Raw genomic sequence first — 27,528 nt, forward strand, 5'->3', positions numbered from 1 at the left:
CAAAGATGAGCTGTTCAGATGGTGTTTTTGGATGAAAATGACAGTCTGAGCAGCTCGAAGTGGCAAATGTAAAAGAAGGTCCTGCAGCACTTAAGCAATTTAAAGCACAGATTTGGAGCGATGTCCTGTCCTTCCCCTGCAGGGAGCTCAGAAGCTCCAGGAAGCAGAGGTGACCTTTCTCATCTCCAGACATCCTCAACTCCACCTTTATATTACCATGGAATTATTTGTTAGAATGAAAAAGGATCTAGCACAACCTTATGACTTCTAGTGGCTGCTGGGAATTGAACCTCTGGTCTCCAGCAGGCCCTCTTCAGACTGAGGGTTAGGAGATGCTTACACACACATCACCCACATCTGTGCAGGGATGAATTCCTTCATCTGGGCTTTCATTCTGGGTGTCCTTACTGCTTGTCCTGGGTGCTTAATTCCATTAAGGGCAGATACACAACTGTTTACGTAGGCCTTTTTAACCTGACAGTTCCAATCAAGCTAATTCATCCGAGACAGACCAACCATCCTTCTATTTATTTTAAACTATTTTACCAAGGTAACTCAATCCAAGCCATCTCCATATCTAGTTTACAAGAGCAGCCTTGGTGATAACATCTGTCCTGTGTAAAATGTCAAAAAAAACCCAGAAAACCTAGCAAAAATGGTACAACTATAAGAATTGTTACCCAGATGCGCACACCAAAATGAGCTTTGAGCATCACTGCATACCCAGAGAGAAACAAAGGTCACAAGGAGGTATTGGAGCCACGAAGGTCTTTGTCAGGCTGCAGTTGACCTTCTAATATCTGCATGGTCAGAGGGGGTTGTCACACTCATCATTATTTGGATATTAAGCCGTGCAAAGTTCCTAAACTGCACTGGGGTGATTGTACACCTTGCTCATGAAAACCTATTTATTTTAAATGAAAATGTGAAGTACATTTGTTGGGGAAAGTCTGAGATGGTTCCACTGCAGGAGGTTCACTTACACCAAAATGACAATTGTAGCACAACATTAAAAATCCTGCAGCAGTGTGAGTGAGATAAGTGGCTGTGAGTGTGACGGCCCTTTGTGGCCCACAGACAGAGGAAAGCTGAGCAGCTCCCATTGCTGAGATGCTTTGGCAGCGCTCGATGGCTCGTCTTGATCCTCACTGATCCCACAAGCTCTTGTATTTCAGGAAGAGGTGGAAGCCTGTGGAATTTATTTGTCACTTGAGCTGGCGATGACCATCAGGAATGAAACCTGTGTAGTCCATTATTACTTGCCATTGTGTTGCGAGTTCTTGTTTAAATTCACTCCTGCACAGTGTGTGGTTTGAGGGGAATTTCATGCTGGTGGAATACTCCTTATCGACAGGCTGCAGAATAACATTTGCTGTGTGTGCACAGAACAGGCGTGGTGTGCATGGCAGGAGCTGCCCTGTGCCTCCTGGTTCAGCTGTGAGCTGGTAGGGCTGCCCCGGCCGTGCCCAATGTCTGACATGTGGGACATCCACCCTTGAGCCAAGCAATAGTGAAATCATTGGTAATATCCCAAGCTGCAAAATGGGTTTAAATTGGAGTGGGAGAGAAAAACCTGCCCAATTGAACCTTCTGATTTCAACTAAACCTGCCAGAAATAAATCTAATGAAAAACATTGTCCACACGTTACAGAAGCCAAACAAACACACCTGAGAAAGCTCTTTAAATGTATTACGACTGAGACTTGTACACAGAAATGAGCCACATCTGCTCTTGGTATTGCACTCACATCCATGTGAAAGGAAAGATTAAAACAAGATACCAACATAAAAATAGATTGATACAGGAGAAGTGAGTGGGAACTCCTGGAAAGAGATTGTTAGATAGTGACTGCTTGGAATTAGTCCAAACCCAATTGCAGCACAGAGAAATTGGCTTTCTGTTGGACCATGTTTTCTGTAATGCAAACCAGTGTGCAGGGGGGATGCGATTGTCATTACGGGGAGCTCCTGCCAGCATAGTAGCTCAGACACTGGGGATGGCGCGTTACGCGCTGATGCTTTGCAGGACATCGATTCTGAAGCAGTTCTGCTGTTGCTATCAGAGGATGTGAGTTTCTGAAGCACACTTTCCCACAGGGTGTTATCTTGGCACTACAAGGTTAAGGTCCTTCCCGTCGTACTTCAGAGAAATGCCTCCACCTTCCTGCAGTCTTCAGGTTTCAGCCAGCACTGCTGCTCTTTGAGGATAAAGGACGGGATTCGTGTTTCAAGGAGCAGGCAGAACAATTGGGAAAGCCACCCCCTGTTTCTGTTACAGCATAATCCCACCTGGGAGAGCGGCTCGCTTCTACTTCAAAGCCCGTCAGGTCAGAAGTCCCTTGGAGGGGAGCTGCTGCTGCACAGATCACACACAGGGCTGTGTCCGGGGCTTGGCTGCAGGACGGTATGGGAGCAGGCAGCTGCTCTGCAGGCAAAGCATCACCCTGCCATTGGGGACACCATGTTGCTTGTGGCCATGTAGGGAACCTCAGCATGTTGGCTTAGGGTCAATCAGCATTAAAATCAACCATTTAGTTGAAAATGGATTGCCACGTTGCTAAACCTTTACCTTCTCTTCAGATGCATGCAGTAATTGAGCTCTCTGCCCCCAGCCAGTTGCTGCATGCTGCTGGATAAGGCTGCATTCCGCTGCAGAGGCAGCAGGTGCTGCTGGTTGGGTAACTCAATCCAAATATCAATTGAAGCACATCTTAGAAAACACAAGTTACACAGATACGAAGGGGAGTCCACAGAATGAGATTTTCTTCCTTCGGACCTGGAAAGCCTGCTGGTGTCTGTGGTTTTGTGAAAACCTCTCATGCTTTATTTATTTTTATTCCTCTGCTAGCCCTTGGGTAAAGATTACTTTCAAACAAGCTGGTTTACTGTTTGCATAACACAGGCTTAAATTCAGTTAGAAATAGATCATTTTTCAAGTAAAATTCCCTAGAAAATAATTACAAGTATTTGGAGGCATTGGGGAAATCATCAGAAAACTTTCTCTTTAAGGCCTGGTGACACCTGGCAATTAAAAGTAAAAATCAATTTCTCATTGCAGACCTTCCTCCCTCTCCTTGGGGACGAATTAAACTGAACTGCCCAAGTTTCAGGCATAGCTCTAAATCCAGCATCCTTTGCTTCTGGGTGGATTCTACATTCTGCAAATTATTTCTTCCTGGGAAAGTGTCTCAGATTCATATTAATGAGGATTCCATGTTTGTGGTTAGGAGAAATTCGGTCTTGTGGCTTAAGCAGCCTCAGGACTCTCATTACACACGAGAGGTTAATAATCTAAACTAGCAGTTAACTAGCTCTGGTCAGCGGAGCATTATTGCTTTTGGCTCACACTGACTGAGCCTGTCCCTTGTCCTCTGCAGTGCCAGAGGTGCAGGTGAGATACAGGTGAGATACAGGAGGCTGAGCAAGGCTGGCTGCAGGTCATCCCAGGTCCATCTGCATCAGTAGGAATACGTTCCTCTTTTGGGAAAGAGCTGGAACAAAACAGTGCAGGTATTCCTGACATTGAGCAATTGCTGCTGAAACGAGAGGGCACTCACAAATTAGCTCTATCCTTCTGCACCCTGTGGAAACTTTAGTTTTAATTGCACAGACCCCAAGCAAATTAAAAAGAAGCAACCAAATCAGTTATCAGGCTGAGTTCCTACAGTATCCTGACAGCTGGAGGCCCCAGAGGCCTCTGCAGGGTCTGGAGGCTCTGCAAGGACTAAGGACAATTTTAATCTGCAAGTGGTCTGTGTGCAGTTACGGATCAAACTCTGTTCCCAGTGGAAAAAATAGAGCGTGATCAAATATTACAAACTATGGTCCACTTTTTCCAGTGTGTTTTATTTCAGGGATACAGTTTATTTACCACAGCATCTCTTGTTGGAGCATCAATTAGCTTAGAATATCCAAAGTATTACATGAAGTCTCACTGAACTTTGCCTGAGAACAAGAATTTGAGATGATGCTATTGTGTAAAACTCAGCAGAAGCACAGTCTGCCTGGAGAGATGTGTCTGAAAGCTTTCATTGAGACAGCACCATATGCTGCCCATGTCATGCCATGCCATCTCATCTCATCCCATTCCATGCCATGCCATCCCATCCCATCCCATCCCATCCCATCCCATCCCATCCCATCCCATCCCATCCCATCCCATCCCATCCCATCCCATCCCATCCCATCCCATCCCACCCCTGCTGTCAGCAGTCAGCACATTGCTGAGAAGTTCAGCCACACACTCCCAGTTTCCTTGCAGTATTGGGTCTGTTACTCACTGGGTTCCATGGCAGTGTGCTGCTTCACTGCCCGCACTTTGCACAGGTCTGCAGTGTGCAGAAGGCTGTGCTGGGAGCAGAGGCAGCTCCAGGGCTGCTCAGAGAAGCAGAAGTGCCTGGGATGCCCAGAACCTGCTGGGTGGTGCTGCCTGGGCCCATCCTGGAGCCCTCCCTGAATATCAGGGAAGCCGTCTTTGCACTGGCAGCTCCCCTTGGGAAGAGGTGCCTGGGACTCCAGCCTGGCCATACATCTCTGTCAAAATCTCTATGAATAAATTAACCTTTTTAAAGATTAGTGCACCCTAATACCTCAGGGTTTCTTTCTTGTTTTTATTTTTTTTCTTTTTAACAAAACAAATGCTAAAAATGCCTTGACAGACTTTGCTAGGTTTTATGCTGTGGATCGTCTATAAAGGATTATACTGGGAATAGTTTTAAAGGCACAGCCAAGCGGTTCTGAAGAGCACTGACTTGTGTCCTCCTTCAGAGCAGGGCATTAATCCACGGCAAAGTATATGATTATGAGCAGGAAATCCTCATTAGGGCAAGTAATAAAAAAAGCTAATGAAAATCCTCATGCTTTTCCTTTTCAAACACCTCAGATTCAAACAGCTCGCAGTGTTTCACAACTTCTAGTGCACCAGAGCAGAGAAGTATCTCACTCGAATAACTTTGAAGACATTGGTGGCCACAGATAGATCCAAGTTGCAAATTAACCTGTGAGACCTGGGGTTCAGAGTCAGCAGCTCAGCCCCTGGCTTGAAGCCTTCGGCCTCTTCATCCTCACTCCATCCCTTCCTGTGGCAGAAGGGCTGTAGGGTTGTGGACCTGCCCTGCTCCGCACCATGGAGCCAAGCTGAGCCTCTCCAGGCACTGGGCAGGGGGGGCCGTTACTGAGATGGCAGAGAGTGTTTTGGTTTTTGATCCTTTTGAGATGAATTATGGGGAGGAAGCTGTCTGCTATCAGAGGAATTAGTCAAATTCCTTGTCAGATGTGCAATCCCATTAAAAATGCATTATCTGTTTTCAAAGCTTAAGTATGGGTGTTGGTTGAGAGTCTTTAAAATATTATTGTAAACTTTCACTGAGAAAAAGTATTCCTGAGTCTTTCATGGAGGCTAATCCCTCTTCAACTACCTTAAACCAGCAGCTCCTGGGGTGGCCTTCCCAAGCAGTGCTAGGCGGGAGCATGCAGTCGTTCTGGGAAAATCCTGCTGGAAGATTCGTGCATTTCTATCACGACTTTGATAGCAGCTCTCATGTGTTCTCAGCACACAGGCAAATTCCTCTGCTCTGGCACTGCACAGGCCCTGTGCTGCTGCCCACTGCTCTGTTAGCTTCCATCTCACTGCTAGCAATGGCACACAGCCTGGCACTTACCTACTGAAGTACTTATCAGTTGAGTTGCCATTTAGGTATCATTGCCCATCCACCTGTTAAAATATTTTTCAGACAACAAGGTATGGAGGCAGCACACACACATCATAAGCATTTGGGGTAACGCCTCATGTTTGAAAGCCACGAAGGGGCTTTGATTTTATTTTGGTGGTGGCTGGACTCCCTGGAGATGGTCCTGGGACCTGCAAACAAATGCTGCAGATTGAGGTAAATGGTGCGGGAAGGTGAAAAGCAGCTCTGCTCCTACTATGGGCAGTCCATATGGGAATCCAGCCCAACATTTCTGAGCAAGAGTTGCTGCAGAGTTTCCCTCTCTCTCCTGATCAAAGCAGAGCACACGTGGTCCCTCTGTCTCCAGCAGCCCTGTGCAGTGAGTACCTCATGGTGCAGCTGCACTGCGGCTCATGTTAGTATTCTGAAGCAGAGCTGGTGGTGGCACTTTAACATTTCCTTTGCTAGAATAGGTTTATCTCAAAATTTTAAGTTATTTCAACAAAGCAGAGTGTTTACCATAAATAGTGGGGCCTGCAGAAAGCCTGATGCAGCCCTGTTCCTACTGGGAAGCAGCAGTACCTCAAGCCTGAACCAATTTAGGAGGGTATTGGCCATATGATTTTAATATTAACAAGCGCAGCAGATTTGTGAGTGGGTCGTTGGCCAGTTTCATAGAGAGGGGCACCTGCAATCGATCAACGCGGCTCATGCAACAAGGTGTCGATGCACAGGAGGAATAATAACAGGAATCTGTGCGTACAGGGATCACTCAGCTGGTGGGGAGGTGTGAACATGGAGGAGAAAAGAAAACATTGTGGCAAAACATTTCTATTTGTTGGTTGGTCAGGGAGTCACTCTCAGTGATGGGAAAGATGCTGGGCAGGAAGGGAAGGCAGCAGGCACAGTGCGGCTGTGCCCTTTGTGAAGCTGGAGGGCTGCAGTTGCACGGGGATTGTGAGGGTCTAAATGCAATTGGTTTTAAAAGCAGGCATGGCAAGCACAAGAACCAACCCAAGGGTTGGCAAAGGGATCTGGGTCCTTGACTCCCTTGTTCTTTGGAGGCTCAGTGGATGGCCCAGCTCTTGGATGCGTATCATGATCGTCCATCATGGTCCTGGCATCGCAGGGACCCTGAGCTCTGCTGGGAAAGAGCTGGGAGCAACCTCTTGGTTCAGCCTCCCCTGCCGGGTTAGGACAATGCATGGGCTCTGTGTGAAGGGGCACAGGTCACCTCCTGATCTCACCTTCCCCTCTGACACATCCAGAGCTGCTGTGTCCCACTTTGGCTGCATTGTCCATCTTTTCCTTTGCTTTATTTATCATGCTGCAAGTCCTGACTTAGCAGAATATACATGCTCTAATTCGAGTTGCCCATATGTGCTATTGGCAACATGTGCGAGCTTTATTGTGTTACTCGCATGCTTTTCTGCAGATCTGAAATAACACCGATCTTTTTTCTCCCTCCAGATGAAAAAGCCCTGAGCCTACACTCGGCCTTGCCAGTCGCTGTTTCCTGTCACTTGCGATGGCCTCTTCCCAGAACGTAAGAAAATAACCTTGTGTATTTTTTACCAATGGTAATCTGTTGTTTTGGCATTCTGTGAATGACTGGTTTCAGGCGATCCTGTCAATATACCTTGCCAGCAGCCAGGTTTTGGATGTTTGCTTTGGGAACATTTTGTGGTTGAATGGCTGTGTTCCATTCCACATGTAAACATGGGCAAAAACTCATATTTAACAGTTCTAAACAGTTGGACACTGGTCAAAGAGGCTGCCCTCCCCCTTCTCCTTAATGCATTGAAATTTTGCATAAAGTACAGTACAATTTAGTAGCTGGAATGTCCAGGTTCTGCCAAATGTATGATTTTGTTTTATTTTATTTTTAAAAATGCTTAGCACAAAGACTGAGCCTTTATTTGGAAGGAGATGTCAGGAAAGCAAAGCTTAATTGAATCTCAGACTGTACAATTGGAGTCATGTCTAAAAGGAAAGCTGTCTTTTCCCTCAGCATGCACTTGAACTGGAGGCCAGTTTCCACTCTCATCTGCATGAGTTTAAACCACATAACTCTGCATGTGGCTGCGCCAGTGTTGCTTGGGATTAGAACTGGGTCCTCAGCTATTTCAAGCTTTGTTTTTACTTTCTTAGACCTGTGATTGATTACAACTATGCCAGTCTGGTTTCTTGCCTTGGCCACTCCGAAGAGTCTGGCCTCAGCAGCGAGGCCTGATGTGTGCTCAGCACTTTCACAATCCACACCTGTGCTCCACTGGGAGCACGAGAGCTCTGCATCCCTTGAGAAACGTTTCCCTGTAGTGTAAGGAGCCTGTGGCAGCCTTTTGTCTGTGGGCAGTTCTGTCTTCTGGGGACTTTCGAAACATTTGGTGGAGGCGTCTTCTTCGGCTCCTCAGATGATGGATCCCATTTTCCACATGGAGCCACATGTCACAGGGCTGGAGCCTGCAGGCTGCACCACAGAGCTCTTATATCTCAGGTTCCCAGCACAGGTCATAGAATGGCTTGGGTTGGAAGGGACCTTCAGTTCCCCAGTCTGTCCATCAAGCTTTTGTTGCAGAGCTCTGTTGCAGTTCTTGGGGAGGATATTTGCTGTACAGAAAACATGAAAAACATTCAATAAAACAAATGATATCCCATATCATTTGGCCAGAACCAACCCCATAAGCACGTAACTCACACTCCTCTTGCACTGGTGGGCACAGAAGCACACTTGGTCCTGCTTCTGTCCTCACACGTGTTTATTCTGAACTGATATCCACTGTGTAACAAAGCCCACCATTTCTGCAGCCATTTTAGCTCCAAGCATGTGATTTAGGACTCTGAAAATAGGGGCTTTTCTAGTAAGGGTTCCAGGAGCAGCATAGCTCAGCCTTTCGGGCATTTGCAGTGTCAGGGCACCTCCTGGCTCACTGAACATCCCCAGTGTCTTCTATCATGCACGGTCCATAGAGCACCAGAGATCTCTGGTAGCACTTGTTGGTGCTCCACGAATTGTCTGATCACATGGTGCTGGCATCCTGCCTTATTTCCAGCTGCTAAATTGCATTCAAAGGCCATTTAAAATACTTTCCTAATAAAACTCGCCTATAAAAATAGTTACTATAGCTGCTGCAGGGATGTTCTAGGAGCTGGTCCAAAGGACAGTCCCTACTGAGATGAGATCCACTCCACTAAAAAAGCTGGGAAACGTCAACCTTAGCAGAATTTCAGCAGAAATCGACAGCAGCAGAGCAGTGGCAGGGGAAGTGTTAATCAAGCCATGGGCTTTCCTAGTTAATGCACAGTCAGTCCTGCAGCTGATGAATAAGATAGGGAGCATGGCTTGGTGGGCAGTTTCTAAGCTGTTTAAATATGTTACAGCTTTGCTTATAAAGTAGAAGAGCTTGGATTAATTGGGTAAGTGGCACTTAAGAGACTGCAGGTTAGGAAGATGCAGAATGTGGCTAAATGCAGCTTGTGTGTTCGCCTTCTCTTTTCTCATCAAATCTGTGGTTGCACTTTCCTTGTAGCTGTGGGCTTAGGACAAAGCCAATCAACTGCAGGTTTTATTGCCAGCGAGCTGAGACATGCAGCTGTTTCAATTCTTTGATCACAGAAGATAGCAGAGCAAGCAAACCCAGTGCTGATGCGAACTGCTTTTGATTTGGAAGCCCCTCGGTGCAGCTGCTGGGCTCCCTGGAGGTGGCAGAGGAGGGCTGGCAGCCGCTGGCAGTGCCTGCAGCAGGTATGGTCACAGTCCTCCTGGCCAGGTGGATCCTGTCCTCCTTTTGCTGTTTCATGCCAGTGCCCAAGAGTGCGAGGGCTGCACTTCTTAGGAGTGAGCTGCTCCATACCCAGAGGAAGCTCTTGGAAGCTGCCACGTTCAGACTTGGTTTGCCTTGTTTGCCTTCTCATGGGCAGGAAGCATATGTGTCCACCTCAGCCTTATCTCACCAGCTAGCTCCATGCTTTCACTTATCCTTCCGTTATCATTACTCCGTCAAGGCAAACCCTTCCAGGACTTTCTGACTCACATCCTGAAAACCTCTTTTTCTTTTTTTTTTCTTCTTAGAACTTTGGCCCAAGATAGAGACTTTTTTTTTCTTCGTATTTGGACATGCCTGGTGCTTATGCCAGATACTGCAAATAGCCCAATCTCTCTCCTCTTTGTCAGGCAGCATCTGGACTTTTTCCTTCTGTGTCATTGCCATGTAGACATTGGCTGGACTCTCTGCTGCATGATGGGTAAGAGCAAAAGAAAGGAGTGTCAGGGAGCCAGTCCCACCGTGCAGCATGTTTCAGGGCTGGATGCTGTCTTGTGTTTTGCAATGGGAATTTAAGGGCTATATTTAAATGTTTATTAATCTTAAATCGTGATGTTGTACAAGTGGTCTCCAAGATGGCATTTTTTAATTTTCATTTCTAAATGAAAGTTGTAACATGGAAAGTGTTGGGATTTTTATTTCAGTGAATTTTAGATGAAATACAAGAAAATTTTCAGGCTTGTCTGATTCAGGTGCAGGGATCTGGATTATTTATCCATTCTGTCTTGATTTTTCATTTCCCATAAGAAGTGTTGTGGCATCACAACATCTTCACTGTGCATTACAGGAGTGTGATACCTCAGACTTGTAGGACTGCTATCTAAATAAAGGCTGTGTATGGCTGATCTGATCTCAAGTATCAAAATTAAGAGCAAAATCACTTTACTCAAGTTGACACTTTTTCATCACAATCTGTGCTGGAAGCATCACTCAGCTCTTAAGTCTCTCCATGATTTCCCTCGTGCCTGTCTGTGCAATCAACATTTGGAGCCCTTAGGATTTTACAAGATCTGAGCACTGAGTTGCCCATAGTGGCTTCAGTGGCACTTGGCTTGCATGGAAGTGAGAGCAGATGTTTAGGAACCCCTCTGCAGGTTTGTCGTTCCAGTCCAGGAATGAACCCTGTATGTGTTCTTGTCCTGACATCCCTATTACAGCCTTTGCCAGTAGGTGGGGTTCCAATCCTATTAAAAAAACCTGGGAAGCTTGTCCATAAACGCTCGCTGCTCTTGCACTTACATACACAAGCTGGCCACATCTGGAAATGTTTGATTTGATATAGTGTCGTTTTACATTGCAGAAATGAGCGTAAGCGGTTTTTTAACCCACCAAGTGAGAAATGTGATCTGGGTTTTACTACCGACCCTTTAAATAAAAAACAGATCGCTTATTAAACCATTATCTATCAAGGATATGGAGAGAGTTAGAAATATCCCGGGATCAGAACCGAAATTGGAATGGACACGTTGCTGTCTACTGTCCGATCCTGGCCGTGCAGGAACAGACTGAAGTGCTTCATGCAGGGAAACAGCACAGCAGCAGTGCAAGGATCCAACCCTAACCCTGCCCCGTGTCTGCCTGCTGTGACTGCTGCCATTCAGAGCACAGGGCTCTGCTCATAGGAAATCACTGAAATATGTTATCGTGTGTTACTTGTTCTCAAGGTTTGGGTACCTCTTCTTGTGCACCATTTGATCATGGGATGCTGATGGGGTCCTTAAAGCAGCCAGCCTGTCCACAGCTGCATCCTCTGTGCAAGCAGAGACACTCAGTGGGCCAAGCTCCTGGCCAGCAAAATAGAATCCAGAGATGCCGTGCTCTTATTTGCCAGCTTTGCCTCCTGTGTGCATCTTTGCTTGAAAAGGAATTGCAGCAAATCTGGAGCTCTCTGGGCTCCAGCGTAAGGGATGCGTGCTGCTGAGCACAAGCCATTTGTTTGCATGTTCAGTTTGAGTGAACACCGCTTCCTTGCCGATACGGACACATCCCTCTGGCTTTGATAGAGCCCACGTGAGCGAAACCAGAAGGATTTGACTCCCTGTGAATTATGACAGTTGGCATCTGAAATGAAACAAAGATCAGATCTGAGATGGATTTTTGCCATCATGTTGCATTTAAAAGCTCGTATTACTTTGGTTGTATTACATTGCATCACACTCGACCGAGTCAATGTGTCATAAAGCTGCCTAATGTAATTGTACACTGCATAAATGCAACAGAATGCCTTCAAAAAGTGATATTTCATGCTTGCTAGCTAACGCCTTGGCAAAGATTAAATCCATGAAAAGTAAGTATGTCCAATTGTTGGTTTGGATCAGCAAATAATTCATTACTCACATTATCTTTTTTGAAATGTCACCCGGTGCTGTAAATCACCACAGCTCTGCCTGCAGTGCCAGGGCAGAGTTCTTTACAAAGAACAAATTAAATTGTAGGGACAATTCAGGAGCAGATTTCTCTTGCAGCAGCTCTGCCCATCTCCAAAGGGAAGGTACCCACCACCTGGAGCATTGCCTCCCTCTGCTGGGATGCAGCTCCTCCATCCCAGCCCATGGGCTGTGTCCATCCAGCACCATGGGGTTCTGCCATCCCACTGCTACTGACCCTGAGTGCTCTGCCAGCAGGAAGGGAACATCTCTGCTCTCATTGCAGCATCATTCAGACTCACGGTTTGTTGTTGGCAGGAATGTCCAGGAGCCACATTTGCTGTAGACAAAGCAGGATTTATTTCCTGCATTAGTTAATGGCACTTCCTTTCCCCAGCCAGCGTTGGGACTGGAGGGTACAAATCTCAAGCAGAGCAGCAAAACTCAAGTAACATTTTAACAGGATTTATTAACTTTATTTGCTTGAATAAACATTGGGATCCTCAAGCACTTTCTATTCTGAAGATTAACAAAGAAGGTGGTTGCCTGGTGCTGGGCTTTCAGCATCTTGTGGGCACTGTGCTCAAGTTCCTTCACAGGTCTCAACCTTGATCTTCTATTGGATTGCATGAAGGACATCAGCCCCAAAGTGCACACCTGTATTGCTGAGTATTTCCACAGCTGCTTTCTAAGCTGTTCACTGTCTCATAGGTTTGAAAGATTCCACGTGCCCATAAATCTCCATCATTTGCCATCAATGTACAGCGGTACAAATTTGCAAGATATTTGTACAACGCAAGTACAGATTTTATGAGTAATATTTTTATCACGCAGAGGAGAACAGCACACACCTTAAATGTAAGCATCAATTTGGATGAAGTAATATTGGAATTCGTGTACATACATAAAATTTTATAGCTATTATTTAATGCTTGTTACACCTCAGTTCCTATCTGTGCATGGAACTTGTTTGCTCTTTATGTTCCTATGCGTACTTTACATTCAGTTTCTGACATCTCTCTAGAGCTATTTGCCTACCCAGGTAATGAGCTGTTTCACATTTGGTGCCAATTAGGAGACATTCCAGGCTACTGATACAGTTACAAAAGTTGATTCTCAGAAATGTGTGAAATGTGCGGACCAGATTCTGATCCATTCATTCTAAAGCACAGCACCACCAATAACTTCAGATGAGTCATTCTTGATTTATGGATATGATTTGTACACAATAAAAGAGCCTGGCCTTAGCCATTTCCCTGCTGCAACGGTGTTTGCTTTGGGGGGCTCATTACACCGCAGGCTGCTGCTTGCATAGGGTTGATTGTGAGCTCATGGACCAAACGCACACCTGAATGTATCCAAGTATTTATGAGAAAGGACTGGCTTTGGAGCTTGGGGCTCATAGTTCACCTTCCTACCTGGAGTGATCATAGGCAAACTGCTTAACCTCCTCTGCTCTGATCCTACCTATTCCAGATATAATTCTTTTTCTTTACCAAACTCGCAGCGATTGCCCGATAATTCCGATTTCTGAAACCATCTGAATGTCTGGGTTGAAACTTTCCCATTTTGAATGAGGTTTTTATGTTTCTATTGAAAAATAAATAAATAAATCAACAGACTGTTTGTGATAAAAAAAACAAACACACCCACTTCCAATTCCATATGGAAAATGACTGAAGGGGATGTACAAATGTAAGATTGCCTGCTGAAACATTAACAGATTTGTCACACTGTTGGGCTCAGAGCCCTGCAAAGATGAGAAGGCAATTCCGTGTGGAGTTGGAACTCCTCACTGTCTGCAGGGCTGTGCACAGCAATGCTGTTCTTGTGCCTTCCAATTCTTTGCTACTGAAAAGTCACCTGGTAAGGACATTTACTGTGTGTAGATGTTATAACTAGGAAAAAAACAAGGAAATCGGTGCAGTTTGGTGCATACCGCGCTGCATGTGCATGAGTCAAGATACAGAGCTTCCATGCTGAAGCTGTACTTTGATCTCAGGGTATTCCATTTTAATTTGTTTTGTTAGCTTTTATCCCCAAATCCTTCTGCCTGGAAACTGGAGTTTTCTGCACACACCATAGTCCATGTGTGCAGCATGGGCCAAAATGGACAGAGGCTGAGGCTCACATCCTGCAGAGCTGTCCTTGGGTTTAGGGCGTCACTTCTTGCATTCTTTTGTGTGGCTTTCCATTTCTGATCCTATCTGCTAATATCAGAGTTTGATGTCCCAACTTTTCCTTGTTAGCACAGGGAAATCATAAGCTCGTAGTGAGTGATAGCCAGTGGGCCTGGGATTGATTACAAACAAAAATCCCAGATAAGATCATAAATTTAACCCATCCCTGTGATGTGATCGTATCGGGATTCAAGTACGTCTAAAAAGTTGTTTCCGATTTTCAGCCACTTCATCTGGTTTCTATCCACCCCAGCTGGGAGCAAAGTGCTCTCCTAGTGGACTCTAATCCATGCCAGCCTGACTTGGAAGAAGCCCTTGTTTCTGTTGTTATTGTATTATAAAAGTGGATAGAAATGATTTAGACAAGATGGCCATTTCAAGGAGGATCAGTTCAAACACTGCTGAGATAAAACCGATGGGAGAACAAGGAAGCAGGGCTGCCTGCCCACCCCATTACCTGCCTTCCTATTCCTTTCCTGAAGTTTAGATGCATTTAAACAAATTCAAAACGGTGTTTTTAACACCCTGAAAGTAACAGAGAACTGCTGGAGATAAAGCCAGCACTTGATTAAGAAAAGAAGAGCGACTGAGCCGACACATGGGCAGGATCCCAGAACCCAGCACTGCAGTGTTTAGGCATTGGGCATCTGGGGAAGAGATATTTGTCTCCCTGCTGGCACTGCTGTCAGTCTGTGTGTGTGTGTACGGTACCTCGGAGCTGCTGCTTCCCCTGCTGTAGAGGTCCTGCTGTCTGCAAGCAGGCTGCTCCCTGCTCCTTCCAGCCCATGCTCTCCCATCCATCCCTCGCCCCTGGTACCAGGTGATTTAATGTTACTGTGGCTTTAACGGCCTCCTCGCTGCTCTGGCTACACAGTAGTTGTCTCCTGTGTGACTGTGCCTGGGAAAATCTATTACTGGAGTGCCATTAATCTGAGGCTGCCGCCTCTGGCACTTTCTGACTCTTCTATTTAATGGGCCTCTGCTTCCGGAGCTCTGGAGACATGCTGTTTTCCTCTCTTGATCAGCTTTGTTTAATTATCAAAATATTTGATGCAGAAAATTGACATTAGTTGTGAAGGTTTCTGCCTTCCTCTTCCTCTCAGCCTCCCTCCCCGCTTTGTGGTGACATTGAGATCTTCCACACGTATCACCTTCACCTTAAAATAGAAAACCGTGTGAGCAGTGATTTGCTTGGCAGGGCACGGGGCTAAGGCTGACCCTGCTGGGCACTGCAGTGCTCTGGGGATGTGGGGGCACAGGGAGCCCTGCTCCTGTTTAAGGCTGAGAGCATCAGTGAAGGAGAGGCTCTGCAGGGCTCAGCATCACCTGCATCCCATGGGAGCTGAGCCTCCAACTCCTGCTCCTGCCTTTATAGCAGCAACCTGGAGGCACTGCAGGTGCTTTGGTGCACTTTGCTTAGCACTCATCTCATCACCACGCTGTGCACTGCAGCACCTGGGGTGTCTTCATGGAGAGGGAACACTGAGACCTCATTAGCAGGAAAACAGACTGCTGGTGAGGAGACAAACTCAAAGGAGTCCTTAACACGGGATGTCCTTAGCTGCTGGGGTGACCACCAAAGGGAAGTGGGAGCTTTTCTGTGCTTGAAATCTCTACACTGAGACTGGATGCTATTCTGGAAACTCTACTCTTCTAAGCATAACGTGATGAAGTTTAGTGAGGGATAAGAAGGTGTAAATGTGCTCTGGTTCTGGTCTGCGTTTCATGCTGGGCTTTGAGTCTCTGCCGTGCTCTTCCCAGCACTGCTCCTTGCAGAGGGAAAAAAGGACTTTACTGAGGCTCTGAAATCTGTGTCCTCCTTTTTCTTCGCCTTCTTTCTGCTGCCTCTCTGTAAAACGCAATGAAGTGTGAATTACTGAGATCTGGGGCTACTGGGAGGCAAAGCAGGGGAGCTGTTTGTGTAACCCCAAAAGGAACGAATGCCACGGCTGTGTTCTCTCCTCATACTCATGCCTGTCTGCTCTCCAGGACTCAGTCCCTCACTACAAACATTTACTGCTCTCTCCATCTCCGCTCTGTGTGCTGTACTTCCTTCACAAGACACAGGCAGGCTGTAAGGAAAGTGGGGAAAGAGCAGATGGGGCCCATAAAAGTTACCCAGCGCACTACTGTGGTGGCTTCCAAGGAGTAAATCACTTTCCAGCATCAGTTATCCTCATTTACCAGCAACACCTTGGATGCTGCTGTCACGATCAAACAGAGAATAATTGCTGCTTGGTGTCTGTATGCTTTATTTGGGGTCTTGCTACGTGTATATATATTTTCTATTCCACTTAATAATGAATAACCAGAATGCTCTGGGCTCGGGTTTGTTAGCAAACTTGTCATGAAAGCTCCCACACTTTCTTAAATAAAGGATCAGTTTGATGATTCATGAAGAGTCTGACCAGTTTCACTGCCAGTCCACGGCTGCGTAATTAAAAGCAAAATCTAATTAAAAAAAAAAAAAGTAAAAAAAAAAAGAAGACAAATTTATGGCTTCTTTTTTTCTCCTGTCTACATGATTTGTTCTTGCATGGTTTAACTTTTTCAGCTTCTTACCTCTCTCTTGCATTGTTTTTATATTAGGGTTATTTCTGGTGATGTCAGTGAAGTTACCTGTGTGCAGCTCTGGAGTAATACCTTGCAGGCGGCTGTGGAGCTCTCTGGTGAGTAATGAGCACACTGCAGACATAATTAGATTCAAATTGTCCTTGTGAATATTCACTGTTAAAAGATCAGTTATCAGTTATCAGTCTCCATGCTGTTTGGTACTCAGAAATGCAAAGCTGGCTTAGTAGTAGGTGTTCATTGCATGACGGATGCGGGCACGAGGAGAGGAGGATCTCTAGCTTCATTTGTACTGCAAATGAAAACAATCATGAAGATACAAACCACCAAGGTGCAAAATGAGGTTTCCAATTCATAAGCACAAGCCACCAGGAGTTAAAACCTCTTGGTTTCTTCCCATAGTGCCCCAGGCAGTAGTTTTCATATATATTTCTCCATGGTCAGAAGTCAGAGCAGACCACTGCTATGTAAGACCTTGACTTTTTTTCCCTGACAGTTACAATTATTACAGCCCGGGGGACTCATTTTCTCAGTCTGGCCACCCGCTGACCTAGCCTGCAACCAGAATACACTTTAAAACAAACAAACAACAGCTCTGCTCCCCACTCTTTGCTTCTCCTCCCCCAGCTCTGGAATATTTTTACACCGCGCCCCTTGCAAAAGGATATTAGCCACTATTGCTGAAGGCACAATCACATTATCAGCACCATTCTCTCTCCTTCTCCCTCTCCTCCCCCCAAAGATAAATTTTTTATGTTGCTATTTTCTTCTCTTTTGTATTTGGCATTCGATATTTACTTGATAAACTGCAGAGCTGCTACTAAATGGGCCCTGATACAACTTAATAAATACATAACAGCATCCAGACTGCACTGTAATACTTAGCTGTGTCCTGGGCTGCTAAGGATCCTTGGAGATAATGTCAGCTAAATAAAAGTTATGCCTTAGCGCAGGGAAAAAAGATACTTATTTATTCTGGAATAATTACTTATGCATTAAATGACTGCCTGTGCTGTTGAAATGAGCTGCCTGGTATTCCTGGCTTTCCCAGTCTGTCTTTCTGAAGTGCACACATGCGCTGTGTTTCTCCCTTGTACGCACAGAGCCTTGCTGTGCTGAGCATCCATTCTTCTCTGGATGAATACGTAAGTAATACACAACTAACACATTTTTACTGGGAGATTTTCCACTGTTCTAGCCAGGAAATGTTCGCAAGCAAAACCTTGACATCTGTAGGTTAAACTTTTAGAAAGAAGCCTGTGTTTGGGTGCAGTGCAGAACTGAGGTGAGCTTCAGTATGTGAGTGTGGCAAGACCCAAACACGGGGGCTGGGTCTCACCGCAGAAAGGTATGAAAGTAAGGAGATACAGTAAAAAGTTACAGATCAAAGCTGACATGGGAGTAACTCGCTTTCCTCTAGAAAGCACAAACTTTTCTGTTTTTCTGTTTCTGCTGCCATGTTATAATATTCCTAATCCTTTTATCACCAAGCTTTTAGCATCTTTAGATTATTATTATTATTATTTTCGTACAAAGAGCAATTTAAAGCAGGTAGTTGCTAATCCCCTAATGCACAAAATATTACTCCCACATCTGCAAGCACTTCTCAGCTGTGGTTAAGTGATAGGAACCACCACTCAGTGCCCCGGAGAAGCACACCTGTTTCTGACATGACCAGTTTTCCCTGTGATAAGATGGGTGCAGTGGATTCATGCTTGCTTAAACACATAGACACTACAGAGGTGCATTCAGGAGTCTTTCCTATAAGCTCCTCTCCACTTTCCCTTTCTAAAATGGCTGGATTTTCTTTACTGGAGTCTTTTCCAACTGTGTTCTAATTGCTGAAACCAGCAGCATAAAAAACCATCAACCAAAGTGAAGTGCAGCAGACTCCCACAAGCTGCAAAAACTTTGCAACACAAAGCCACTTCACAAAGAGTTTAGCTCTATAGAAACCACAGTGAATGCTATGAAGAATCCCAGAAAACTTTGCACGATGCTTCAAAATGCACCACAGGGATCCAGTGCTTGTTACCTCCTGACACCATCTTTCTGTAAGGGAAAAAGCGCGGGGCGATTACCCCGGGCTCTGCGCATTCAGTGCTAATGTTGCAACGTTTCACATCTCACAAAGAAGCCAACAAGGACCTTTGATTGTCCCTGTTGAAGCTCCCGGTAAGGAGCAGGTCACTTCTCTCCAGCCCTCTGAGCTGGATGTGTGGGCACTGGCGTGCCCACTTGACAGGTGACTGGTGTACCAGACGGGGTTGTCAGTGCTGCTGGGGGTTATCTGCATTTAGCTGCAGGCAGGAACTGAACCACAATGAGCATTAGAAAAGCTCACTGTTCCTCGTTTGTTTAGAGACAAGCCATCTCAAACTTGTTTGAAGCCTTTTTTATTGAATTCACACTCTTGTGCCAAGCACTGAAAGATTTACTTTGGCTATTGCTGTAAGATGGAAAGCATATGAATGCGTGGCTGTCTGCCAGCCATGGGTGAGCAATGAAAGGTCTGCCACAATGGACGGTTACATGGAACAAATGTGAATGCACCGGGCAGACGTGACTAAAGAAAGGCCTTGGCGTTCGAAGAGCTGTTCGAGGCTTTATCCAGTGACTGAGGGAGGGTCAAAGAGATAACACGGCCAACCTGCAGGGTTTTCAGCTGCGGTGGCTGAGGAGCAGTGAGCTGCAGGTATGTGCGTGTGCCGCCTGCGGGAGCAGCTGCCCGGCTCTCCTTGCAGCTCCTGCAGATGCCATCTGCAAAGGCAAAGGCCCACTTGGGCTTCCCCAGTGCAGGGCGCCCCAATTGCTGTTGTGTATTCCTTGCAGATGTTGCCATAATTTTGTTGTGGTACAATTTGACGTACGACTCCCTGCTGCATCCGAAAGGGGCACATTATCTCAATTAATGTTTCACAGCAAACGTGGCACTGATAGTATTCATGGGACCGAGGACTATTACCATTCGCATGGTGACTAGAACAAGAATTATGACTACATGTGTTTTCTGCTGCAAAATTTGCCCTCGGGCTCTCTCTCTCTCTTTTTTTTTTTTCCTTGTGACAATGTTCCCTTTTTCTTCCTCCTTCTGTTTTGATTTCTACTTAAAGTTTTATGGCTCTGTCCCCTCCAGGGTGCTATTATCTTGTATGCTAATAGGGCTATGCATATTCTATTAGCGTTGTCAGTGTGAGATAAGAGGCACATTCTGTAAGGAGCACTCAGGGGGTAATAATCACAGCAAGGGGTCTCAATGTTAGTACATTATCAGTCATCTTCACATTTCAGTGGAGCCTGTTTATGCACCTCTTCAGCTGCGCAGCTCAGACACTGAAAATTGCTGAATGTTTACGGAAACTGTTGTAGAGGAACATAATGAGATTTGAGATTGACTTGATAAAGGAGCCTTCTCCCTTGTTGCTTCCAGATACAAGACGTTTGGAACTGTGTGCCGTAAGTAGGATAATATGTTATATGGCAGTTAGCAGCTAAAAGCAGGCTCGGATCTGAGTTTCCAGCAGCAGAGCAGGCTGTCTAGGAAAGGAATTCAGAAGGGTTCCACTCCATCGCTGTTTCTTCAGAAATGTTTCCTTCTCACTTTGCTGATGGTAGCACATAAATGAGCACACCTGGCCCGCATCAATTGGAAGGCTGACAATTCGTACAGCCTTTTGTCTTGAACTCGAATAACTGTCAGTAGGCTCAAGGATAGAAAATGAGTGACGGCACACGAAGGGCAAATGAGTGACCGCTGTTAGTTAGATATCATCCCTTGGTTACAGCAGTGACCAGTGGAACATGGAATAGGTGTCCTGCTGATGCTGCAGGCTGGCAAGGCAGGTTTCTGCTGCTGGAAGTGCCTGTTGTTATTCCCGGTCCGTTCGTCATAAATTTGGTGCCTTTTTGCAGACCACAGGAATAAAGCCTAAAGAGGAACAACGCAAAATGCTGGAGTGAGGAACTGCTCGTGTGTTTAGAGCAGAGGAACAGACAGAGAACTTTCACAATCAAACTTTTCCTTTCTGCAAATAGAAAACTAAACATCCTGTCACGGGTAGAGCCTTTAGGAGAGCCTTAAAATGCTGCTCAGTATAAATATGCAAGTTCCTAAGTGCAGAGATGCCTCGCTAATTCCTGGGAAGCTGCAGTTATACGCTGGCTACAGCTGAACAATCATAACGAGGAGGAAAGGGCTGTGTTTTGGATCACTTCTGTAGTACTTAAGATTACACATGGATATGAACACTCCTTACTTTAAAAATATTTGTCCTTGACATTTCCAGACACATGGCTCACACCAAATGTATTCAGCTCCATCTCCTGAGGGTCTTGAGATTAAAACCCCTGCTTTCTCACCTTGTGATCTGGCATTAATAGCTGATAGAAAAATCACATACATGACTGACATCTTCCTAGAAATGTGAGACTGTGGAATTAATGAATGCCATGCTGGAAAGCAGGGGTCAGTTTGGAAATAGGATTTCTGTTGCCAGCCATCCAGTCATAAACTGGACAATCTGCCGCTCATTTTTTTTCTTCAGCATTGAGGAAAATTGGTCTGGAGAATAAAGCAGTCAGAAAATAAGTAGCTGTGTTTCCTTGGCCACTGGAGGTTGATGGACTTCTACGGCATGTGGAAATCGGGCTGGCTTCTGTTTTACAGAAGAGATGTTAGCGCCTTCTTTGTGACTGCTGTGTTCTTTATCCCCATGTTATCTGCAGGATAAAAACTGCAGATCTGCAAAGCTGAGGTTTCTATAGGCTCAGGGTGCTCAAGGAACTGCTGGGCAGGCACTGGGAGCCCCAGGGGAAAGGGTGTCCCTGTCCAGCACCCCAAACTTGGGAGCAATTGTTCTGTGGGAGACCTGTTTCTTTTTTCCTTTTACTTTCTTTCCATGTTTCCATTCTCTGCCCTCATTCAAAAAGCAAAATGAAAAAACAGATAGATAAAAAGGAGCTGGGAGAGAGGATTGGAGAGGAAAATCTTTGGTTACACTTTGTTCTTGCTCAAAACCAGGAGTATCTGATTAAAAAACCCCACCGCCACTGCAAAGGGTCCATTTGAGAATGACACACTGTGCCTTACTGCTCTGCTGAGGTGGCTCTGCTGCAATCATTACTGCTGCTCCTGGTGCACACCGCAGGGAAACTGCAGCACTGAGCGGCCGCTGAGCCAGGAAACAAATGCAGGAAGGGGAAGAACTGAATGTCGCCTTTTGCTGCTCTTTCTGCATCCCATCAGGAAAAAAAACCTCATTTTGGGCTCCCTCTAAGTGTCGTTGTCCTGCCTATAGGTGTGATCAAAGGAAGGTTTAGTGGGCTCTGCATGGTAGAGCTGGGAAGGCACTGGAGCTGGGCAGAGCCGTGGGCTGGGAGAGGAAACGGGCCCACAGCCACTGGTGTGTCTGAGAGCCATCCCATGTTGATCAGTGAGCGTATGAACGCTGCGCAGGGAGAAATGTGGAAGCAATTACTTTAAGAGCCGTCTTTTGGGCAATTCCCAAAGAGACATCAGACCCTGTATTTATGAAGCCTATTGCATCGGGCCCTAATGAAGCAATTAAGCAAAGGGTCCTCTGTGTTTGATCTAAATGTGGTAATTTTTACAAAAACATCGCCGAGTGATAGATACCCATAACTCAGAGTCCTTAATTGTACTTAATTTGTTTGGAATACGAATGTGCATTTAATTAAGCTGGGGCTTTGCCCACATGTTTAAAGAAGGGCTGTCAAGGAAAATTAAGACCCAGTTTGTTTTCAAAGTTACTGGTTTTTATCAGGGCAGGACAGCGATCTTCGAACAGAAGGTTACAGATAATTAGGCAGAGACCTCAAGCCAAAAAAAAAAAGGCAGAGACACTGTACAGCTGAGAAAGCAGGAAGAAAAACTCCTTGATGAAGAAACATAAGAATCGGCTGTTCGCAAAGTAAAGTCATGCATGGCTAGGATTTGGTAAATGTGACCTGCTGCTCCAAATGTGTTTTGAGTTCTTAAACTTCAGCAGCGTGGATGGAGCCTGGCTGTGCTCTGTGGCCGAGCAGATGGCTCCAGCACCATCGTGCTGCTCCTAAAGACTGCTGAGAATGGATGGCATCTTCATCAAATGACAGTGAGGCAGAAGTGACAAAAAGCTGAATCTAAAGCACTGGCTTTGAAAGCTGGCTTGAAACTTGTCTCTCCCAGTCACAGAAATAGAGGAGATGCTTTTCATCCTTCTGGGAAGTGTAGTAGTCTGATGAGAGGAAAGCAAGTTTACTCCTGGATCCCTCGTGCTTTTAATGTGCTGATACTTCTCTGGAAAGCAGCAGAACGAATTTTATTACACGAGCAACAATATTTCAGTGTACGTGACAAAAGTGGAGGAAAGCATGTAAATAAAGCTGTTGAGGCATCTGGGGATTTAAATCTGTTTGTTGGTTTGTTTTCCTTTATTTAGTGGCAAAATAAAAAATGAAGTTAAAAATGAATAATGCTTCCACACTTGTGAAGAAGAGACACATTTTGATTCTGAAGAATTCATTCCTCAGCACAGCAGCAAATGGAGCCCATGTGTGTACAGTGGAAGCTCCAATTGCTTTGACTCCTGCAAGAATCACGCGCTGGTTATCAGCTTCTCAACGCTGTCATTTTTAATGTCACGGGGAAGCATTCATGTCAAGAGATACCTATTGTGGAAAATAGTTTTCTTGGTGTTATCTTGCAGTCTGAATAGGTTAGAGGGCCGACAAAGAACGCTGTGCACACATTGCTGGTGAGCAGTGAGGTACGTCACAAAGGGAGCGACCTGCCTGCAGCACGACGGTGTGTCTGCAACAGCTGAAAACTTATGGATCAGAAAAGGTGGAGAGTCAGGAGAGTTTGTAAAGGTGTACCCAGTGTGGGTGCTGTTATCTCCTGTTTTGGAATGCGCCTTTAAGGGAAGAGCTGCTAAATGAAGCTGGCATCTGACTGGGAGATGGTACCTGGCCCTCTCTGCTTGGGTGGCTCCATTTAAATGTTGGCAGAATACCCAGAACAGCATCAGAATTAATTTAGTACAAAATTAGTTGACTTAAAGTAAACAGAATAAAATAAAATAAATCCTAAGGTATTAGAGCCCTCTTGGCTGGATTGCTGCATGCCTAGCACAGATTTATGGCCGGCTCTTGCTAGAACTTTGAAAAGGCTGCACAGTGCACAAGAACCTTGCAAGGCCTGCTCCAGGGACAGCCCGGCAGCACAAGCATGGGGAGGTTTGGAGGCATCCCACAATAAGATGCTGGAGGGGAAGATGCTGTGGGAGAGCAAGAAGGGGCTCAGTGTGAATGGGGAGGCAAGGCAAGGCAAGGAGGTGCTGATCCAGCGTGCCACCGCAATCCAAGCCACCTCAAGGAAGTCTCTCATTTTGATATATCTGCTAAGCACGTTGAACCAGTTTGCACACGCGAGGCCCAAACACAATCCTTCTCATGGTAAATGGGAACGTCAGCTGCTTCGCTCTCTTAGTGGTGTTTAAAATTTTTTGCAGCAAATAACAGAAAATTTGAAAGGACATCAGAAATGGATTTACAGGACTCCAGGGAAATCAAATGTTTCCTGTTCCAACAGCTTCTTTATCATAACTTGCTTTCTCAGTCTCTGAATGATGTTCTATTAATCCTGGTGTGCAGTGATTACGATTAAATGCAGAGCTGGGCTGAACCTCAATTTGTGGAATAACCTTTTTTCTGTCTTCTGTAAGTCCAGCGTGGTGAATTTGGGATAGAGGTCTGCTGACCAAGTGGATAATTGTGTTCCAATGCATCCTGTGAATAATGCAGACAAAAAACCTTAAGTGAATAATTCATTTTGCCTCCAATCAGTTTGAATTAGTCTATTCATGTATGTATCCTTTCCAGTCTGCCTGTCTCTACGCATGCATGTATTTACATAGCAATGTTGTAATTCTCAGGTACTTAAATATCAAATAGCTGCTACTTCGTGCATCTGTTCCTGACTATTCTGTGTAGCTGCACACGTAAAAGTCAGCATTATATATTGTACCGTATGAAACATGACACGTCATATTCGCTGCTGTGTTGGCTAAGATTAACATTAGAAACCTTCCAATGCAGGCAAATCTTTTTGGTCCGGCAATGGATTATGATACAAATCTTTTGGGCTCTTCAGTGTCCAGATGCAAGTTTTCAGCAGTGGTGTATGTAGCCAAAGGTACCTTACTTTTACCCCAGCAGCAGCTTCTAGGTCAAGCACAGCCTATGAGCAGGAGGAAGCACTTGGCTTTGGAGTTGGGGTTCCTGGAGGGTTATGGATATGGTTATGGAGTATGGATAGCACTGACGTTGTCTGTGCATCACTGATACCTGCCTGCAGCTCAGGAGCCTTCATCTGAAAAGCAGAGGGAAGGAGCTGATTTCCTGACAGAACGGCCAAGACCTGGGGATGTTCCCAATGGAACGGGCTGTGTGTCCTGCCTCAGACAGACAGCAAGGTGTGAGCACACAGCTCCTAACAGGGGCTGGCAGGTGGTTTATCTTTGCCTGAGAAGTCCTGCTCTGCAGAGAGGCGGATGCTCATTTTTATTCCTTGTTGTGGGCTTTTCAGTTTCCAGTCCATTACAAATGACATAGCTGATAAGGAGCCTGTCTGTCAGCTCTGTCCCTGGAGGGGAGAATCTTCATCCCTCCTTGCACTCAAACCAGAGTAGTTTTCGAGACCATGCTGGGCACCAGGCAAGGGCTTCTGTGCTGGAAGCCCTGCCAAGCCCTGTGCCACACGCACCTCTTAGCTCTGAGTGGGCCATGGAAGCTCCAGAGCAAACTTCTCCTCCACTGGTGATGTCAGTGTGTAAATTGAATGCTCTGCCATTTGCTGATTGAGTCAGAAGAAAGAATTGTACAGCTGCTCTGTGAACAGCACCAACCCACTGCTTGGGAAAGAGGTGCCCAGCAGACAGCATTGCTGCAGAGCCATTGCTCCTCTGCTCGGCGGACAGACCCGCGCTAATTACTCTGCATGGGTTTGATACCGAGCCAAGAATGGGTTGTAGAAAAATGTATATCACTAAAACGTAGGTCCCCGAAGTCAAAAGTAAAACAAACAGTGAGAGATCATTATCTGAAGCAGACCCTTACTGGCTGCGTACAGACAAAAGTCATTCCTATGTTTTGTTTTCCTTTTATTTTTTCTTCCTTCAGACCAAGTAGTGTTGCTGTCTGTATCTGGGAATGTCTTGAGTTTGTACAGTTGGGCAGACGGTGCATTTCTTCTGCTTTGTCCCTTTTCTCTTCTCTTTGAAAGCCTATAGCTGGCTCTGGGTGGACTCTTTGTGTGGCCTTCAGAGAGTCACTTAACCTTCCTGTGCATCAGTTTACTCATTTGTAAAAGGAGTATTATAATAATAGGCACCCCTTAGGGGCTCTTCCAGATTTAAATAATTAATGCTGGTAAAGCGGTTTGTGAGCCTCAGATTAAAGGTGCTAAATAAAGGCAATATATAAATATTTCTTACTCCGGCTCCTTATAGAAAAAGCAAAGTGATAGCCCGATAACTCTTGGATTTATAGCTGGGAGTTAATGTTACCATGCTCAGAGTAAATTCTAATTTCTGTGGTTCTGATTCAGCAGAGCTCTTAATTCCATCCTTAATTTTAGAAAGGCCCATTAATTTCCAGAGGCATGACTCCCAGCCTGGAATGCTTTGTTGCCTTAGTTCCTTTCAGAGCATTGCTGGACAAGAAGGATCAGCTGTGCATTATGTGCATACGTGTGTCCATGTGTGTTCATGACCTCAGCAAGAGCATCACTGCAACCAGAATGTAATCAGCAAGCCTCTTCAAGGGAGCAAAATTCACCCAGGATGTAAATCAATAAATGTAACGGGAGAGAAACTACAAGCTGTGCATTTCCACGGAGGCTGAGGTTTGTGGGATGGATAGAGGCTGCTGAGCGTGACCTAATGCCGCAGGAACAAAAAGCAACCACAAACCTCAGCATCTAAACAGTCTGAATATTGAACCAGAGGTCCTTGAGTAATTGTCCTTTCTTCACTCTGGGGGTGAAAAGGGTACATTAGACATTCACTAGCTGCAAATGGCACCTGACATCTCTTTAAGTGAAAGTCAGCTCGGAATTTTTTTTAATGGCCAAGCATAAATCTTTTAAATTATAAATCAATAAATAGTTAATTCAATAATAGGAATCTTTTAAATATTTAATGAGTCATATGCAGAATGGCTCTATAACTGGATGTTGATGGAACTGTGTCAAAGGAATTTGAATCAAACTTTTCTAAACTCCCGTATTAAAATAGTTATTGATTCAAACATAAACTATGAAGACTGATGCAAAAGTACAGGGGGGTTGGGGGGGCTCAGCATACATTTCCTCACCCAAGAAAATGTAGAACCAGCGGCTTATTTTGAGTCATGTATTCTTGAGTCTTTCAGGTCATTTCAGTGTTCCCAGGACAAAACTGAGTAAGAACCCATGCAGGCAGGATTCTGTGCGTGTGCATATTCATTACAATTTTGTTTCAGTGGCAGCCATGCCCTTAATAAAAGCGGTGGCCATCTGCCTCTCATTAAAGGATTCTTCTAACCAGTGCTGACATCGATATTCTGAACTGTCTCCATCTGAAAATGCCCCAAAGTTTTAATTTCTTTACCTGAATTTCCATGTGGAAGACAATGGGAATTGTACCTACAGGTGTTAGACCTCAAAAAGCTTCTTTCCAGGGGAGATCTGTAGTCGGTGTTTACTGCTATTAGCTCTGTGCTGCTCTAAGTAAGCCATAGTATTTCTAAGTTCCCTAAACTGGAGGAATCTCCTGCTTAATCCTGTAGATAACGTCTCCTGTTACTGCATAGCAGGTACTGCATCTGCATGTATTTTGGAGTCCAACCTTTACTTCCAATAGCCTGGCTCTTGTGCTTC

At 45.3% G+C, this 27,528-nt stretch overlaps 1 protein-coding gene across 4 annotated transcripts in view; it reads left to right on the forward strand.

Annotated features, from left to right (window-relative positions):
• PRDM16 (PR/SET domain 16) overlaps nt 1-27,528 on the forward strand; it is a 289,107-nt gene that overhangs the window by 19,031 nt on the left and 242,548 nt on the right. For all 4 annotated transcript variants that reach the window (XM_085509165.1, XM_085509169.1, XM_085509166.1 and 1 more), the window contains exons 2-3: nt 7,140-7,215; nt 16,629-16,708. The gene's annotated coding sequence lies outside the window, so the exon portion shown is untranslated. The remainder of the gene's footprint in view (nt 1-7,139; nt 7,216-16,628; nt 16,709-27,528) is intronic.

This window comes from Coturnix japonica, chromosome 9 (assembly GCF_054131305.1).
Source record: "Coturnix japonica strain WE chromosome 9, WE-NBRP24, whole genome shotgun sequence".
NCBI classification, from domain to species: domain Eukaryota; kingdom Metazoa; phylum Chordata; class Aves; order Galliformes; family Phasianidae; genus Coturnix; species Coturnix japonica.